The 18,437-nt window shown below is 34.0% G+C and overlaps 1 long non-coding RNA gene across 2 annotated transcripts; it reads right to left on the bottom strand.

Moving 5' to 3' along the window:
- Window positions 1–9,148: 9,148 nt before the first annotated feature.
- LOC110939225 lies at window positions 9,149–12,230 on the bottom strand. Of its 2 annotated transcripts, XR_002592091.2 has the most exons (7): window positions 12,044–12,230; window positions 11,745–11,968; window positions 11,347–11,632; window positions 11,131–11,264; window positions 10,998–11,051; window positions 9,472–9,629; window positions 9,149–9,340 (listed from the first exon to the last, which is right to left on the bottom strand). It is a non-coding gene; the product is annotated as an uncharacterized LOC110939225 (long non-coding RNA). The 2 variants fall into 2 exon arrangements; XR_002592086.2 differs by having other exon boundaries at window positions 9,149–9,629.
- Window positions 12,231–18,437: the final 6,207 nt, after the last annotated feature.

The raw sequence follows: 18,437 nt of genomic DNA, 5'->3' as shown, positions 1-18,437 counted from the left end.
CTCGCTGTCCATCGTCGTCACGATCGATCTTCAAACGATTCTCCGATCAATCGCCACCGTAGCGGTTTCTCCGGCAATCGTCGCCCGTTCGACAATAGTCCACTGCGTTTGCGCTGTTAATTCTGGCGGTCGAGGCCCAGGGTTTCTTCCGGTGAATTGAGATGGTGGTTTCCGGCCGGTTGATGTACGGAACGCGAGAAGTTATAATAATAATAATAATAATAATAATAATAATAATAATAATGATAATAATAATAATAATAATAATAATAATAATAATAATCCTTCGTCGGAGATTGAAGTGCCTCTTTCTCGACCGAGGTTTAGTTCTGATTATGAAGTGCCTTTGTCTGGTCAGAAGCGTCCGTTTGACTGGAGGCTCTCCTATAGGTATTGGTTATTGATTATTATTGTTCAAAATGTTATCTTTATTAATGTTAGTTGTGTCAAGAATGGTTAATTGTATTTATCTTAGCTTTTGTGACGTGTGTTTTATTGGGATAGTGTTGTGTTGTTGTTTGTAGAGCGATTCGATGGAGGCGGATTCGAGAAAATGAGTTTTGATGGAGATGGTTATCATAAAATACATGGTGATGGTGGTAATTTTAGCAGTTTCAGTTTGCTAAATGAAAACTATTCTAATTCCGGATGTGGTGAGTACTTCAGTCTGTCACTCTGTTAACAGCATGTTGCCTTTTCTCCGAGTGTCAAAATGATGAGTCGTTATATCGGAATGTAGCTTATGGTTTTATATTGTTCATGATTTGGCAAGTGTGAATGAATATTATAGTGTATATATTCTAATTGCAGGTTTCAAAAGCATACAAGGATGAGGTTAACTTGCACAACAAGAGGACAAATTGCTGGATCATCATCAAAGACATGGTTCTGTTAGGTTATATAACCTATTACTTTGGTCAATCAATTTAAATATATATAAATGTGAAAAGTTTAAAAAAAGACCGCAAAAGGGTTGCATTCTTCACTAAGATCTGTAGGTATATGATGTCACGCCTTATGTAGAAGAACACCCTGGTGGCGATGCAATTCTCGCTCATGCTGGGGATGATTCAACTTAAGGCTTTTTTGGGTGAGCCTCTGATTCTAATGTGCCTTCTCTTTTCACTTGGGCATTTAATAAAAAAATATATTTCAAGTAATCTGTGTGTTTATCCACCTGTGATTGCAAGCAGCCTCTGCCTTCCTTTTGGCTGACCATTTGGGTTAAAGCAAGGTGCACTTTTTGGCTGCTATATTGAACAGTCATATATATTCCCCAACCTACTCAAACTAAATGATAAGTTTTCTTCTAAAAACAACACGTACTGCTCTGTTATGGCCCGTCCCTTTTGCCAGGATAGTTAAACTCTTTATTGTTTGATAAATCATATTTTGTTGTGCGTGGCATTAAACTGATTATGTGACTTTCATAAGTTAAGCAAAGCAAAAGTAGATGAGTCATGATATCATTATAAACTGATGTAGTGTTCAGCAGATTATCACTTTATAAGACAAGTCCAAACACCCTAACTATAAATTTGAAACAACAAAAGAAGTGGTTTAGTCATCACATGGAAACATTATGTTAATTATTGAACTTTTATTAACTTACATTAACAAATTTTACTATTGTTATCTTTAGTTACCCGAAAGATTCAGAGAAGATCATGCTAGCAAGACAAACGGGTCTCGCTAGAAGCCAGGTATGTTGATAATCGAGTTGTATATATTCTTTAAAGATTTATGTTTATCGTCTTATAAATCATATTTAATGTGTGTATCAGATTGCAGACTGGTTTATAAATGAACGCTTATGCATGCCTTTGAAAACTAATGGTTGAAATGTACAAAGAAGAGTTCGGAGATGAAGAGGTGAACTGTGAGTCTTCACCGGAACAGACTGCAAATTTTTTATTTTGGTTTGGCTCGATCCACTTTAGATGAAGTTTTATTTTGGTTTGGCTCGATCCACTTTAGATGAAGAAAGCCAAGAATGCGATCTTGAACCAACGCTACGTAGCGCGCCGCAACGCGCGCAGGGTATAAACCTAGTATACTCTAAAACGCAATGCACTAAGCTGTCATCAATTTTCTATATTTTTCATCCACATCATAACTTCCAACTCGTAACGACTTCACCTTCTTGTAATCATAGCACAAAGACCTTGACTTATTATGCAAATCATAAAATTCCACTCAAATACACTTGCACCATCATATCCATTTTCATACAAGCATAATTTATCTAATAATCTCCCAGGCGTCTTCTTTATCATCCACAATATGGCTTGCACCAATAACAGGTTTCTTGTATTTGAACCTTATCCAACTTTTTCGATGTTTGCAACAAAATTGTCCTATTTTCATATGGTTTCATATATTATAGATCTAATAAACAATGATGATGAGTGTTTAGATGGTGGCGAAGTAAGACGGCAGTGCCGGTACGGAGATGTTGTGGTGGAAGTGGGAGCAAGACGGCGGTGCCGGTACTCAGATGTTGTGGTGGTAGTGGATGGTGGAGTGGTGTTGAGATGAACCATAAGAACTAGTTTAATACCAGTCCGTTTGATGGGTTACGTTGATGTATTATATAGTAACAACATGAATGAACCTATGAACACAAAGAAATAAAATAGAGCCAGATTACACAAAATTATAAGAACAAAGTGACAAGCGAAACTAACCTATTTTAAGGTCGTGGGTTTCCCTTGAAATGGTGGGCGGCCTGGATTGTTAAAAATATTTCATATTTTACATTTTTTACAATTTCATTATTTATATCAGCTTTACACTTTATTACATATCCGTTTTTGTTTACTAAAGGTGGGCTAATAATTAAAGGAGCATTGTTACTAGGCTTGTTGCTGTTAAGTTCGTGGGCTTGTGGGCTTCGTGGACTGAAGACTGGAAGGCTGGTCATATCCCAGCATATATAAGTGGTGTTTGTGTTAAGAAAGGGCTTTTAACAATCGCTCTCAGTTCCAGATTCTTCCTCTCGATTCTCTCAGTTATCTCACCTAGGGTTTCTCATAGTTCTTTGTTTGTCGATTATTGATCTTGTGTTAAGATCTTATGTCTGTTAGTTCTTGTGAGAGTTTTAGATCATCGTGTTGATGATTTATAGTTGTGAGATTTTCAGTTCAGTGTGTTAGTGATCTGTATTGAGAGTATTTTCAGTTGTTTGATTTTCTGGGTTGTTAAATCGTCGATAATAAAGTGTTTCTGGGTTGATACAGGTTATTTTGACATGGTATTAGAGCTCTTTTAGAGTTCTTGGGTGAATCGGAGTGTTATGGTTCCGATCATACTTCCGTTGTCTTCGCTCTGGTGTTCCATTATAGATATGTAATTATATGTTTCAAATCTGTGAAGGTTGTATTTCTTAGAGATTGTGTTATATTAGGGTTCTGATCATACTTTCACGAAGATTCAAGAAGATCTAAGGAGTCCTGGTAGTTCTATTGTGTCTGCCGATTCCAGATCTTAGGTCTTGTAGTTGTGCTGGTGCGAAGGTTTGAAACCCTAATTTCTAGGGTTTGTGATTGGAGCTTTGAAGGGATTCTCGTTGGTCTCTGTAATTTACGAAGATTACAGAAACCAACAGGATCTGTGGTATTCTTTCTTCTGTCAATTCTTGCAGCCCTAAGTGAAGGATGCAAGTCTGATTGCTTGGAGTTATACGCATCAGGTCGTATTATTCCTTTCTTAACTCCGTTATTTTACTGTCATTTGCATTAGGCATTCTTTGTTGCCGGAGTAGTTGGGCCGGTTTGTTGATTGGGACACAGAGAGGGTACACTCTGTTGCATTGTTGGTATGTTCTGTTGTGAATATTTTGTGTGTTCTTTTGTGAATATTTGTGGTTATGTGATTATTGGTTGATATCTGTTATTTTTGGTCTTTTATACTTGGTAAAGGTCCAGCTTGGGTAGGCACCTTTTGAGTGACGAACCTACCATCTGGCCCTTGGAACAGATTGGCTGTAGTGAGTCTGTTTGTTTGTTATAATTGACAGTTTTTTTTAATCTGTTTGATTGTTATAATCTTGAATGTATTTTCTTGTTTAAGATTGTGATGGCTGACTTGAATGGTGAAACTTTAATTAGCAAGCTAGAACCTGATAGTCCTTTATACTTACATGCTAGTGATTCCATTGCTTTGAATGTTGTGAGTGTCAAACTTAAAGGAACAGAAAACTATACGGTTTGGTCTAATGCTATGAGTCTGGCTTTGAGAGTAAAAAATAAAACTGGTTTTATTGATGGTACTTTTGCTAAACCTGAGGGAAATGCAATTCTTGAAACACAATGGGAAAGATGTAACTCGGTTGTGTTAACTTGGATCTTAAATTCACTCGCAGAAGAACAATACTTAGGTTATGTTTATTCCAAATCAGCTGCTGAGGTTTGGAAAGAATTAAAGGATACATATGATAAAGTAGATGGGTCAGTAGTTTTTTACTTGTATCAAAAAATTAACTCATTTAGTCAAACTGGTATGTCTGTGGCTGAATATTATCACAAGTTAAACATAATGTGGAAAAAGTTAGATCAAATATTACAAATTCCTAGTTGTACATGTGATGCCTCAACACAATATAATAATTTTAGTCATTTTATCAAATTAATGCAGTTCTTAATGGGGTTAGATAATGTTTATCAATCTGTTAGGACTAGCTTACTGATTAAAGAACCTCTTCCAACTATGAAAGATGCTTTTGCTATTATGTCTAGGGAAGAGTCGCATAGAAGTTATAATGCCAATGTGTCAAAAGATCAGTCTCATTCTATAGGTTTATTTGCTAAGGCTAATCCTGTTCAGTCTAATCCTGTTTTTAATAGTAATAAAAAACTTACTAAAAGCCAAAATCAGAATTTGAAATGTACACATTGTAGTAAAACAGGTCACACTATTGATAGATGTTTTGAACTAATAGGGTATCCCCCTTGGATGAAATCACCAAGGGTAAATCAAGGAAAAAAAGTTGTGTCTAGTAACAATACTTGCTTAAATGAATCTAGTGTTCCTGTTACATCACTTACTTCTGATCAATTGTCTAAATTGTTGAGTTTAATAAAGGATAGGACACCTGAAACGCCACAAAGCTACAGTGTTTCAGGTGAGTTTTTTTGTTCAAATGTGTTCAATAGCCTATTTTTAGTTTTCGAAAATGAACTGGGTGGATTATTGATTCAGGGGCAAATAATCATATGGTTAATTCAGAAAAGGACTTAATTGACCACGTTGATGTTTCAAATTTGAGAATACAAGTAAAACATCCAAATGGTACTATTGCATATGTAACTAAAATTGGATCATTAAAACTTGTGAATGGTGTCATTTTAAATGATGTACTTGTTGTCCTGAGTACAATGTCAACCTAATTTCAGTCCATAAATTAGCTAGAGATAATAAGCTATATATAGGGTTTGATGAACATAAATGTTATGTACATGATTTATTAACAAAGAAAATCCTGGTGACTGGTGATCAACTTGAAGGGTTATACTTTTATGGTAACTCTGTTGTATGTGATAAGGTGTGTTTTAATAGTGTTAATGTGTATAAATTGTGGCATGCGAGGTTAGGTCATCCTGCTGATCAGGCTGTAAAATTGTCAAAAAATTTGGTTAATACTGATATTAAGTCTAATCATGGACCCTGTGATGTGTGTCACAGGGCCAAACAACATAGGGAGCCCTTTCCTCTGAGTGACCATAAAAGTTCGCGTTTGGGTGAACTTGTTCACTTAGATGTATGGGGACCTTATAGGGTTGCAAGTAGGGAAGGGCATAAGTTCTTTCTTACTATTGTTGATGACTATTCTCGTGCTGTTTGGGTCTGTTTGATGAAAAATAAAACAGAGGTTTTTTCTAATATACAAGGTTTTGTTAACATTGTTGAAACACAGTTTAATCAAAAGGTTTTATGTGTTAGAAGTGACAACGGGTCAGAATTTGTGAACAATCAAATGAATGTTTTTTTGTAAAACAAAAGGAATAGTTCATCAAACATCATGTGCGTATACCCCTCAACAAAATGGGATTGTTGGGAGGAAGCACAGGCATCTGTTAAATGTTACTAGAGCTTTATTGTTTCAGAGTAATCTGCCTGTTAGGTTTTGGCATGAGTGTGTACTTACTGCTGCTTATCTAATTAATAGGACTCCTTCTTCTGTTTTGGCTGGAAAAACTCCCTATGAACTTGTTTATAATTTTAGTCCCTTCTTAAATCATCTAAAGGTGTTTGGATGTTTATGTTTTTGTACTGTGTTAAATGAAAATGACAAGCTTAATAGTAGAGAAGAAAAATGTGTTTTCTTAGGTTATTCTTATGAGAAGAAAGGGTATAAATTCTTTAGTCTTGATTCCAAGACTATCATTTTTCAAGAGATGTTAAATTCTATGAAACCATATTTCCATTTAAGGAACCAACTGTTTCTAAAAATTTTGATGCTAATCAGGATAAAACTGTTAATGCTCTTAATTTTTTTGACTTGTATGACGACTCAAAATCCAAACATCAAACTGTGAATGATCCCGATGATGATAGAAGGGATCACGGTGAGGTTGATGTGGGAATACATGAACCTCAGCAATCTAGGACACCTGATATACCAACTGTCAGTGCTGATGTTCAGCAGACAAGGGAATCATGTAGTCTTTTAGATATGGCTGAGCATGTAAGTACGACAAATAAAACCATCAATACTTCTGAGGGGGACACAGTAGGATCTGAGACTTTTGTTCCTAGAAGGTCTACTAGAGTGTCGGTGTTTCCTAAAAACTTGATGGTTTTGTTGTTAATAGTAAAGTAAAGTATGGTATTGACAAAGTGGTAAATTTTTCAAACTTATCTTGTCACTATAAGTGTTTTGCTTCTACATTAACAAAAAGCTTTGAACCTAGAAACTATAAAGAGGCTGTTATAGATCCTAAGTGGGTTGATGTTATGAATAATGAGATTCAAGCACTTCATAGAAATAATACATGGGATGTGGTGGACAGACCTAAAAAACAGAAGTTTTGTTGGTTGTAAGTGGATTTTCAAAATTAAATATAGGTCAAATGGGGAAATTGAGAGGTATAAAGCGAGATTAGTGGCTAAAGGTTTTAGTCAAAAAGAGGGAATAGATTATGAAGAAACATTTTATCCTGTTGTTAAGCTTGTCACTGTTAGATGCGTGATATCTTTGGTAGTTCAGAATAACTGGAAATTATATCAATTAGATGTAAATAATGCGTTTCTCTATGGTGATTTAACTGAAGAAGTTTATATGAACCTGCCTGAAGGATAAGGTAGTAATGATACTTCTAAAGTTTGTAAATTAAAAAAGTCTTTATATGCGCTTAAGCAAACCCCAAGAATGTGGAATAAAAAGTTAGTTAGTGCTTTGCTTGAGTTTGGTTTTGTGCAAAGTAAGTGCGATACATCTTTGTTTATTAAAAATATGAATGTTGTATTTGTGATATTATTAGTATATGTTGATGACATAGTATTAACTGGGAATTCCTTATCTGGGATTAATAAAGTAAAAGAGTGTTTTAAGTCAAAGTTTTTTATTAAAGATCTTGGTGTCCTGCAATATTTTTTGGGTATTGAAGTGTTAAATTGTGATAATGGAATATGTCTAACTTAAAGAAAGTATTATACCGATATTTTGGTTGAATATGGCATGCTAGCTTGCAAACCTGTTAGTTGTCCAATAGATCAAAGTCAAATTGTCAATAATATACTTAACAGTAATACTGGTCCTTTAGACAATATCACTGGTTATCAACAGTTAATAGGTAAATTGATCTATTTGTCTCATACCAGACCTGATATTGCATATGCTGTACATTTTTAAGCCAATACATGCATAGCCCTACTGACGGTCACTTAACAATTGCCTTTCATTTGTTGAGGTATCTCAAGTCTGCTCCTGGTAAAGGCATTTTGTTTAGTAAATCAGATTCATTTGATTTAGTTACTTATGCTGATGCTGATTGGGCAAAGTGTTTAACAACTAGGAGGTCTGTTACTGGTTACTGTGTGCTTCTTGGAAATTGCTTATTCTCTTGGAAAAGTAAGAAACAGTCAACTGTGTCTAGATCCTCTGCTGAGGCCGAGTTTAGGGCTATGTGTGCAGCAGCATGTGAAGTCATTTGGTTAAAAAATTTACTGAATGAACTTAATTTGATGGTCAATATTCCTATTAATCTGTTTTGTGATTACATTGTTGCACTTGCTATTGCAGCAAATCCAGTGTTCCATGATAGGACCAAACATTTTGAAATTGATTTGTTTTTCTTAAGAGATTGTATTGCTAAAGGTATTATTAAGTGTGTTGGAATTAAGACTATAGAGCAATTGGCGGATTTGTTTACTAAAGGTCTGTTAGTAAAAACTCATGCTGATTTATGTCAAAAACCAAAGTTATGTGATTTGTTTAAATAATGAAATTGTGGGGGGATGTTAAAAATATTTCATATTTTACATTTTTTACAATTTCATTATTTATATCAGCTTTACACTTTATTACATATCCGTTTTTGTTTACTAAAGGTGGGCTAATAATTAAAGGAGCATTGTTACTGGGCCTGTTGCTGTTAAGTTCGTGGGCTTGTGGGATTCGTGGACTGAAGACTGGAAGGCTAGTCATATCCCAACATATATAAGTGGTGTTTGTGTTAAGAAAGGGCTTTTAACAATCGTTCTCAGTTCCAGATTCTTCCTCTCGATTCTCTCTGTTATCTCACCTAGGGTTTCTCATAGTTCTTTGTTTTCAGTCGATTATTGATCTTGTGTTAAGATCTTGCGTCTGTTAGTTCTTGTGAGAGTTTTAGATCATCCTGTTAATGATCTATAGTTGTGAGATTTTCAATTCAGTGTGTTAGTGATCTGTATTGAGAGTATTTTCAGTTGTTTGATTTTCTGGGTTGTTAAATCGTCGATAATAAAGTGTTTCTGGGTTGATACATGTTATTTTGACATGGATCATGAGCGTTATACATGTTCCAATGGCGTGGGTGACCTTTCATTAATAAAATTACCCGGATGGCCAGACTTGTATAGTATACATTGATCGTTCAAAAGAATTTTCGTCTTGTAAGAATGATCCTTTAGAATATGTTAGTAATTCCCAAATTGATAAGCAGCAGGAAACACACCCAACACAACCAATGTGTATATATATACATACAACAGGTCTTACATAGAAGAAATTGAAAAATAACTGCTCAAATGATGGATCACCACTTTTTTTACATCTAGAAAGGAGTGGTATGGGTTCTTATGATACCATCTATGTGACACGCTAATCTAGCAAAATATGTAGATTCCTTTGAAGTAGTCTCTGGGATAAAGAAATTAAATCATTCAGGAAGATGTATAATATCAATAGTGAGTTCAAGCAAAAAATTGAGCGCGTCACACTAATCTAGCAAAATATGTAGATTCCTTTGATCTCTTCAACTAAAGAACTACCTCATGGATAGCTTCATTGGAAGATAATTCCTCATGCACCAAATGCATCATGTAGTTGTGAGAAATATAGCCTTGACCAGCTTTGCTTGTGACGTCTTTCGAAACTAAGTATGCGGGAAACTCAAAATGTGATCAGTAGCACCCTCAACAACCATGAACTGTACACCAGATAGAATTCAAACACCATGTTAGATTGGCAAAGCAACAACTGACAAAAGAATCAACATAGACTCCTCAGCTACATGGTAAAGTACTCGGTTTGATTGGTTGGTTGTTGCTTGACCCACATGTACGTATCAATGGGTTAAATTAACCCACCTATACTTTTATTGATTTTTTATCCATTTTGACCAAATAGTCAAACGTTAAATTTTTTTCAGTCTTCCCAAAACTAATATTTTTATCCCAAAAAATATATAATAAAATGTCAAGCCTAGGAATGTATATGAATAAATGTAGACAAATTAAACCCACTAGAAACCCAATGTGTATTGCCAATATTATGTCTATTGTACCTTCTACTTCACAAATTGTACAAAATATGCATAGCAATTTTTTTAAGACTTCGCATAGGAACTTGTCATATATCTAAGTTGGATTATTTAATTCATACTGGCTTGAACTTTTTTCCTGCATTAATTTATCGATCATCAGATGTGGATCATTAATTGCAACCTCCACTTTTATACCCGTTAGGTGGTCGGGTACTTTACCTTGTTAATATAAAAAAATGTGTTTCTAAGTCATACATATAAAATATAATTGTTATACATAAAGATTAAACTTCTTCTTGTTGAACTCTGAGATTATAGGGTAAAGTTTTGATAATTTAAGGAAGAGAATGAATATATAAATCATAGAATATTTATAATTAGCTACTGTGACCACAATTTAAAATTTTGGAAATCTTTTTATATCTTTATTAAGGATGCTCCTTTTTAGCCACACTATCACTTAACCAAATAGCAACACTTAGGGGCTATTTGGTAGCCTCTGAATGGTCATTAAGAGGCTACCTCTTAATGGAACCATTAAGCATTTTACCAATTAGAAGGTAGAAGAATGTGACATGTGATGATTTACCATTCAGAGGTTACCTCTTAACCATTCAGACTTGAGGTTACCTCTTATTCATTCAGAGGTTTTAAACCATTAAGAGGTAGCATCTGAATGGTCATTAAGAGGCAACCAAACAGCCCCTTAGCCATTAGAGACTACTTCTTTGCTAAATGAGTCAGATTGACACAAAAGACATAATCCTAGATTAATCATAATAAGTTATAAATAATTGAAAAGAAAAAAGTTCAAAATTTTAGACAAACTTCCTGCCTCTAACAACATTGAAATCTCACAGTTTTTTGTAAATGCATAGAAATGTATAAAAGCAAATTTTTTATCTCATCCTACAGACGATGAAGGGAAAAAAGATACAAGTAGCATGTTTGATCCATTTATGGATACATAGATAAATCAGAATATGGGACATACAAAAGAAAAGTATTCAGTTAATATGTAGACATACATACCTACTGGGCGAGTGAGTTACTTCGCTTTTACAACATCTTCTCGTGTCATCAAACCTAAACATGGTATATTTTGTAAATAAGTTGCATGTTTAGTAAATTGAATCCTTTTGTAATAGAAAAGATTACAAGTTACCTATTTATGAAGCTCTGAGACGGACTCAAATATATAACTAACTATTCAGCCTCTTCTGGAGTGATCCATCCTTGCCAATTTTCTCCAATCTCCATATCTCGTCATTTAAAGTATGTGGGTAGTGCTTCTCATTACTATCAATGAGAAAAATAACAAAATAACTAAGAATGTGGTTTTTTCTCTCTTTATTAGCAATAATAAAATGAACCAACGTACATTCTCATTTATGCTTTTAACAGTGAAAGCTTCAACCTCGGCTTCACGAACACGAATCCCTTCACATAAAGTCCCAACACCTTGTTTGAGTACAACCTACAAGTCTGGTGATCGTTTTCCTTCACATTCTTTAACACCATGGCTTTCGAATTCAATTCGCCAGTCCACCCTTCATCATCTTCATTGTTGAAATCACCTTCTAAAACCACAACGTCTAGTTTTATTCATAATTCAAATCCTGTTGTAACAACATGACCTGTATTGGTATCAACTAAGACAACATGGCCTTTGAAATGCCATGTAAAGTACTGATTAGCAATTCATTTATAAAGAAAACCCCATAAGGATGAAGTTCATCTGTAAAATGGAAACAACGAATTAAACAAATTGAACTTTACCCTGCATTTGGCTAAGCCACTCAAAACGCCAAAATGGGGTCCCGCCATCTTTCTCACCTCTTCCACCACCACCTCCACAACTGCAGCCGTCTCCACAATGAGCTGGAGATAAACAATGCTGGTGGTGGAATTCTCCATTTTCAAGATCCTTAAAAGCCCAGAGCAAGAGTAGCATCATGACCTTCGAAAGTGTACTGCCTTGCACCAGTTGCAACATCCCATACCTATGAAATTACATAATCTTGATTATTAGCATAGTTAGTGATTATTGCTTATTCTAATTGATTGTAAACAATTACCTTTGGATTGAGACTCTCAATATCCACTCTTAGGTTTCCTACTCACCATCACTTGTACCTTCTGATATTAGTAACAACTAATAATCAAATAAGTCATAAGAAATGTACAATAGAGAATAACTAATCAACAATAGTAAATTTATATACCCAAATCCTACGCATTCGAGTTATTTCCATCATTAGTAAATTTATATACCTAGATCTTATTATTCTATCCTTTTCTTGTTTCACAACATCCAACATCATATGATAGTAAACATGACTCAACAACCAATTCCTACACATAAACATCCGTATTAGGCTTTTCAACTACGAATTCCATAAAACCTTAAAAAACTGATAAATTAGTAACTAAAACCATTGAAATACATGTAATTAGTTATGACACATATATATAATTTTGGCAATTAAACATATGTAAACTACTTTTAACATGTATGTAATCAAAGAAATACATATAACAGATGATAAAAATATCCTAAATACAAAAACTTATATATATAAAATGATTGTTTATTAGGAGTTCTGAAAGTTCTGTAGTTATTTAGAGTTCTGAAATAAACTCAACCCTATATATATAGAGTAAGGTTCATTTGAGAACCACCTTTATTGCGAGAACCGCGATAACTAATGTGAACACAAAATAAAATCTAAAAAAAAAATCAAAAGAGCACTCAAAATTTTTTTTTTAATATTTTTTTAACAAAAAATCGCTATATTTAGTTACCCAAAAAAAAACGTTTTTTTAGTAACAATTATCCATGCACATGTGCATGTGTATCATTACACGTGGTAGTGTAAATGAAAGTGCAATTGTCTAATATTTTAATGAATAGCGAAATTTGTCAAAGAAATAATACAAATGCACATGTGCATGGAAAGCTGTGACTCGAATTTTTTTTTTTTTTTTGAAATTTTTTTTATTTTGTATTATAAACGAAATATAGCGATTTTTCCAAAAAAATAGTAAAAGATTTTTTTTTGAATGTTTATTTGATTTTTTTAGGTATTATTGTTTGTGTTCACACTGGTTCTCGCGGTTCTCACAATAAATGGTGGTTCCTAACGGATCTTTCTCCTATATATATATATATATATATATATATATATATATATATATATATAATATCCAGTGTTTTATTAGATCTAAGGTTATATGAACTTAGGGTGGAGGGTATAGTCAAACAACTTAGGGTGTTTGAGTGAAATCCTACCCAATAGTATTATGTCATGTCAACTCCCTATTCTACTCCTCATTTTACACTCAATCACTAGGTATAGTCAAACACCCTTCAATTAAAAAAAAAAAAAAAAAAAAAAAAAAAACATGATTGATTGAGCCTCTCTCTCCTCTCATCACTCTCCCCCCTCAATCGGTGAACACTCACCGAAATTCACTACCTCTCTCCAACTCAAACACCCAACTCAATATAGTGGGGGTGGTCACCGATCGATGACTCCACTCAAACACCCTTATACCCTCCACCCTTAATTTGTAGTTGACTAAAATGTCCTTCTCTTTAATATTTGTTTTTTCTCCACATATCTATTATTAGTTCCTATACTTCCTTCCCTTTAAATTACCTCCTATTATTGATCCTCTCCCATTATATTATATGTTATATATTATATTATAAAGTAGTTATTAAGGACACGAGTGGACTAACTTTAAGAAGACGGGTCCAAAAAACTAACAACATTTATTACTCCACTTGTCTGCCTTCTCTTCAACCACCCCACTTCATTCGATCACTACTCAAACGTGACAAATCTCCGGCAGCAGCCTAACCCAGTTTCATATAAATCTCAACAACAACATCACCAATATTTCTAATCTTTGTTTCTTAATATTCTCAAACCACAAAAATGAAAACCAAGTTCCTTCTATGCATGCGACCTTCCGTCATCGAAACCGAGGACGTAAAACCATCACCACCACTCACAACATCATCATATGCTATGAGTAGTGGCGGATGCAGGATTTTTCGTCAGCGAGCTAAAAGAGTTGCTCCTGAGAAATACATCCGTCAACTCTCCCTCAAGTCAAACGCTTGCACATCAGAAGGTAAGTCAGAAAAGGCTGCTAACATCCCAAGATCAGTTTCCGAAGCATGTATTCATACAAATTATTCCGATGAGGAACCCGTTTGTTTGAAGAAAGCAACAAATGTTATCTCAAATGATAAAGTCAACGGTGGTCCTGAGTCAAACTTGGGGGCGTATTTATTGGTTAGTTGTCTATTATTCACAATATTTTTGGGGAAGTTTTTTGGGATCATGTGCATGTTAATATTATTGGTGGGCTCGTTTTACCCTCGCCGGAAGAATGATAGCCACGACGGTCGGAGATCGGATAATGTGGTGGTCAAGTCGCCGGAGAAAGGTTCGGTGAAGGAGTATAATAAGAGAGTGATTATGGATGGGTTGCTGGAAAGGAAGATCCATTATAGGGAAAACAATAAGATCTTTATTTGATGGATGTCAACTTTCACTGAAATTGTAACACTCTTGCTTTTAGTTTTTGTAAAAAGAAATGTAATACATCAAACTTTTTTTTTAACGGCTAATTTCTTTTAAATTCCTGTCGTCTGTGAGACTTTAACCCAAGACCTCTCTCTCACAAAGTGTTTAAAGGCTTTGAATTTATGAGTAGTCTACCCTTCCCCTCTTATAAATTTGGTCCGTTGCACAAGAACGTTTACCTCGGAAATGCATGAAATTTTTGCCACATCATTGCGAATGGTCTTAGTCGGGTGCTAGATGCTGTAAGTGAATAAATTGTATCACCATAGTCATTGAATTGTTATTGTGGGTTTTATAAACATTTCATGTTAGTAGAGAGAGTTAATGAATCCCTAGCGTTTCACATATCCTTTGTGTTGGATTATACAAGGGCTACATAAACCTTGGTTACAGATCGTATATAAATATCACAAAACAAATTAAAACAAATTTTGGGGAAATTATACTACAAAAGATTTTTCTTATTTTTAACGTGCATAATCCAAATAGCATAGTGGGTACAAACATAGAAAACAAACAATCATTGCATATAGACATGTAGTTAAACTTATTTGTGTATTATTGCATTGACAAATGACAACACCCTTGCTTAATGATTGCCTTTTTATTTTACAATAAACAAATCACTATATTTATTTTTAGAAATAAAAGTAGCACATTGTTTGATATCTTAACACATAGCAACTATTTTAGGGAGCCCTCTTGGGAGTTAATATCTATACACCCCTCTCCTTTATCTAGATGATTTAAAAACGTGGTAATGAAAGCCCTGTTTATTTTAATGTAAAAATAGGTGTAGGAAACAACATGATTTACCTAAAATCATATGTAATGGGGCTTTATAAGGGCATGAATGATTTTGATAATGCCCTTACACCATTCCTCATGGGCATTATAGAGTCATGAAGAGAGATGAGCATTTCTAAAATAATGTTTAATAAGGAGGAAAAATAAGGAAACTAATAAATGAAATGGCATTATGAAGCCTTAACCATTACATGAACCATTATGATGGTGATGTGTCAGAAAATGCCCCTTAATGGGCATTAACCATTACCCATATTCTTATAATTTTATGTTTCATCATTATAAGTTACAGACTTGATTTAAATAATATCTATAAGGTCTATGAAACTAAATATATTAATTTCGTGAGATAAATGTCAAAACTATTAATTAAAACACTTTTTTTTTTAATTTTACTTTTCTTTGACAAAACAATTCCATCGAAACAAATTCTTATTCTGTTGTAATTTTTTCTTTAACTTTTTACATCACAAAAGAATTCCAATTGAATTAAACCGGTAGTATTTCCTAGTTAAGAATTTAAATAATACCATCTTTGATAGTGTAAAATTGTAGTGAAATCCGTCTTAATACGTGGTTAATAAAGCATTTTAGTTTTAATCTAAAGATACTGTGTAACAAAAAATGTTCACTGTTATGGTTTTTTTATTTAGACGTATGGAAATGTAATAAAAAAATGTTCACCATTATGGTTTTTTTATTTAGACGTATGGAAAAGACTTGGGCTTTTTTTGTTTCTCTTTTTATTTTATCAATATGATATGCGAAGGTGGAAAGTATCAAAGAGATTCCTCATTTTAGCACTCATTTCTAAATTATTTATAGAGATGCATAATCACCCATTTTTATCCGTATCTTATATAAAAAATTCCAAACAATTACCTAATTTTACAACTTCAATTAACATTTCAAACAAAAGATTCTATACCACTTGCTAATTAGGGTTAAAACAAGACCACGTAGTAATCTTGTCTTATGTAGGGCTGTAAATGAACTGAACGTTCAGCGAACAGTTCGTGAACTGTTCGGCGGGAAGTTCGTTTATGTTCGTTCGATTAGCTTAACGAACGAACACGAACAAAAAATTTTGTTCGGTTAGCTTAGCGAACGAACACGAACATAGGTCTCGTTCGTTCGACTGCGTTCGTGAACGTTCGGTAATATGTTCGGTTACGTTCGTCCGTGTTCGTTTGATTATATTAAAAAATAATAAATAATAAACCGTTAAACATATTGAAAAATTGAAAGCCTATTTTTTTCTAAGTTAGCTAAAATTTGGATATGCTAAGACATTTTTGAAGATAATTATGTCTAAGTTAGTTAAAGTTAATTCAACGTCTGGTGGTGTATTAGACTTCTTGTGTTTTGATTTATCATTTGATGGTTGTATTTAACTACTTATATCCAAGGTTTAAGTATAACAATACTTTTATTTTTTTATTTTCAAGTTAAATGTCCGTTTGCGTTCTTTTTTATTTGCTTGCGTTCGTTTGTGTTCGCTTGCGTTCGAGACCAGTGTTCACGAACTGTTCGTGAACAACTGAATTTCCTTAACGAACGAACATGAACATAAACTTATGTTCGGTATGCGTTCGTGAACAGTTCGCGAACATGTTAATTTCCTTAACGAACGAACACGAACATGGGCTTATTCGTGTTCGTTCGGTTCGTTTACAGCCCTAGTCTTATGTTTTAGTCTCGAAACTAACATTTTTTTAATGGCAACTAACACCGTAGATAAATCCTCTTTTTATTGTACCTTATAAAAGCATCAGTGGAAATTCATTAAATACAAATTATGATTTAACACTAATGGAGTCAATAAGGTTGTATGATTGGGAGAAAGCCTTTAGAGGCTTTATTACGCCACGTAAGCATCATATAGGTTTTAGTGTAAAAATGATGTCCCTTTAACAATTATGGTGTGAGATAATTTAAAGCCCCACCAAGTTCATAGCACAACTAATTAAATATAAATAAAAGGTAAACAAAATCTTATCGATCAAGAGATATAGGTCCCACTAGATGAAGCCCTTCACACTCCTAGGAGGATCCTTTGCGGAGGAGGGGTGTGGTGTTGGGAGCGCCACCCAACTGAAGTGGCTGGGACGTTGGCCCCAGGGCTGGCCCTGAGAATTCGGGTGCCATGTTTGTGTTTGGAAAAAACGTGCCCCCTAGCGGACGATGGTGGCAGAGCTGATCCTAAGGATTCAAGTGTAACACCCTGAAAATATAAAACTTTATATTAGAATTATAAAGTATAAATAAACGAAGAAATTACTAAATAGGAATTTTAACCTAGTTAGTTACAAGTCTAGAAATAACTTATAGTAGGGTTAAAAATGCAACTAACTTAATGTTAATCAAAGTGAGGGGCTTAAGTTGTACAAATTGAAACTTAATGTTAATTAAGTCACTAAAATAAACCAAACACCCCCAAAAGAGGGTGTCTGATCGTACAAGAACCACAGGGGGCGATCCCCACTCTCTCAAAAACCCTAACCTCACAAAATTGATCAATTGAAGGCTAATCCTTGTTCCAAATCAAAATATGAATATAGATTCGTGATCCTCATCACAAGGGGGTTACAAGGTATGTAAAATTTCATGAAAACCCTCAACTTGAATTTCTCATGTAATTGGGAAAAATCTGGATTGTTAGTTGCATGTATGTTATTTGGTTAGATTAGGGATAATATAGTGTCTAGAAGTGAAACCTAGACAAATACATATGAAATCATGCTCAAATTCAGAAAATTCATGAACACCTTGAAGGTGGGTTGTGGGTTTTACAAGATAATGATGAACATTAGGGTTTAGAATGATTATCCTAGTCTAATTTGATTATAGAAAGTGATTTCAGAAAAGTATGATGTTTAAATGCTATATGGGGACTTTATTGATGTTAAGTTAGCTAATTAGCAAGCCATGAATTTGAATACAAAAGATATAAAAGATTCTGCCTCTATAGTGTTTGTTGAAATGCCTCAAAGAGGGCTTGAAACTGAATTGTTAAGTTAAAAACGCATAGTTATGATGTATGACAAAATGTGCGTTATATATG

This window comes from Helianthus annuus, chromosome 15 (assembly GCF_002127325.2).
Source record: "Helianthus annuus cultivar XRQ/B chromosome 15, HanXRQr2.0-SUNRISE, whole genome shotgun sequence".
In the NCBI taxonomy this organism is placed as follows: Eukaryota; Viridiplantae; Streptophyta; class Magnoliopsida; order Asterales; family Asteraceae; genus Helianthus; species Helianthus annuus.
The sequence above is the reverse complement of the archived record's forward strand: the minus strand, read 5'-3'. Positions and strand labels throughout refer to the sequence as shown.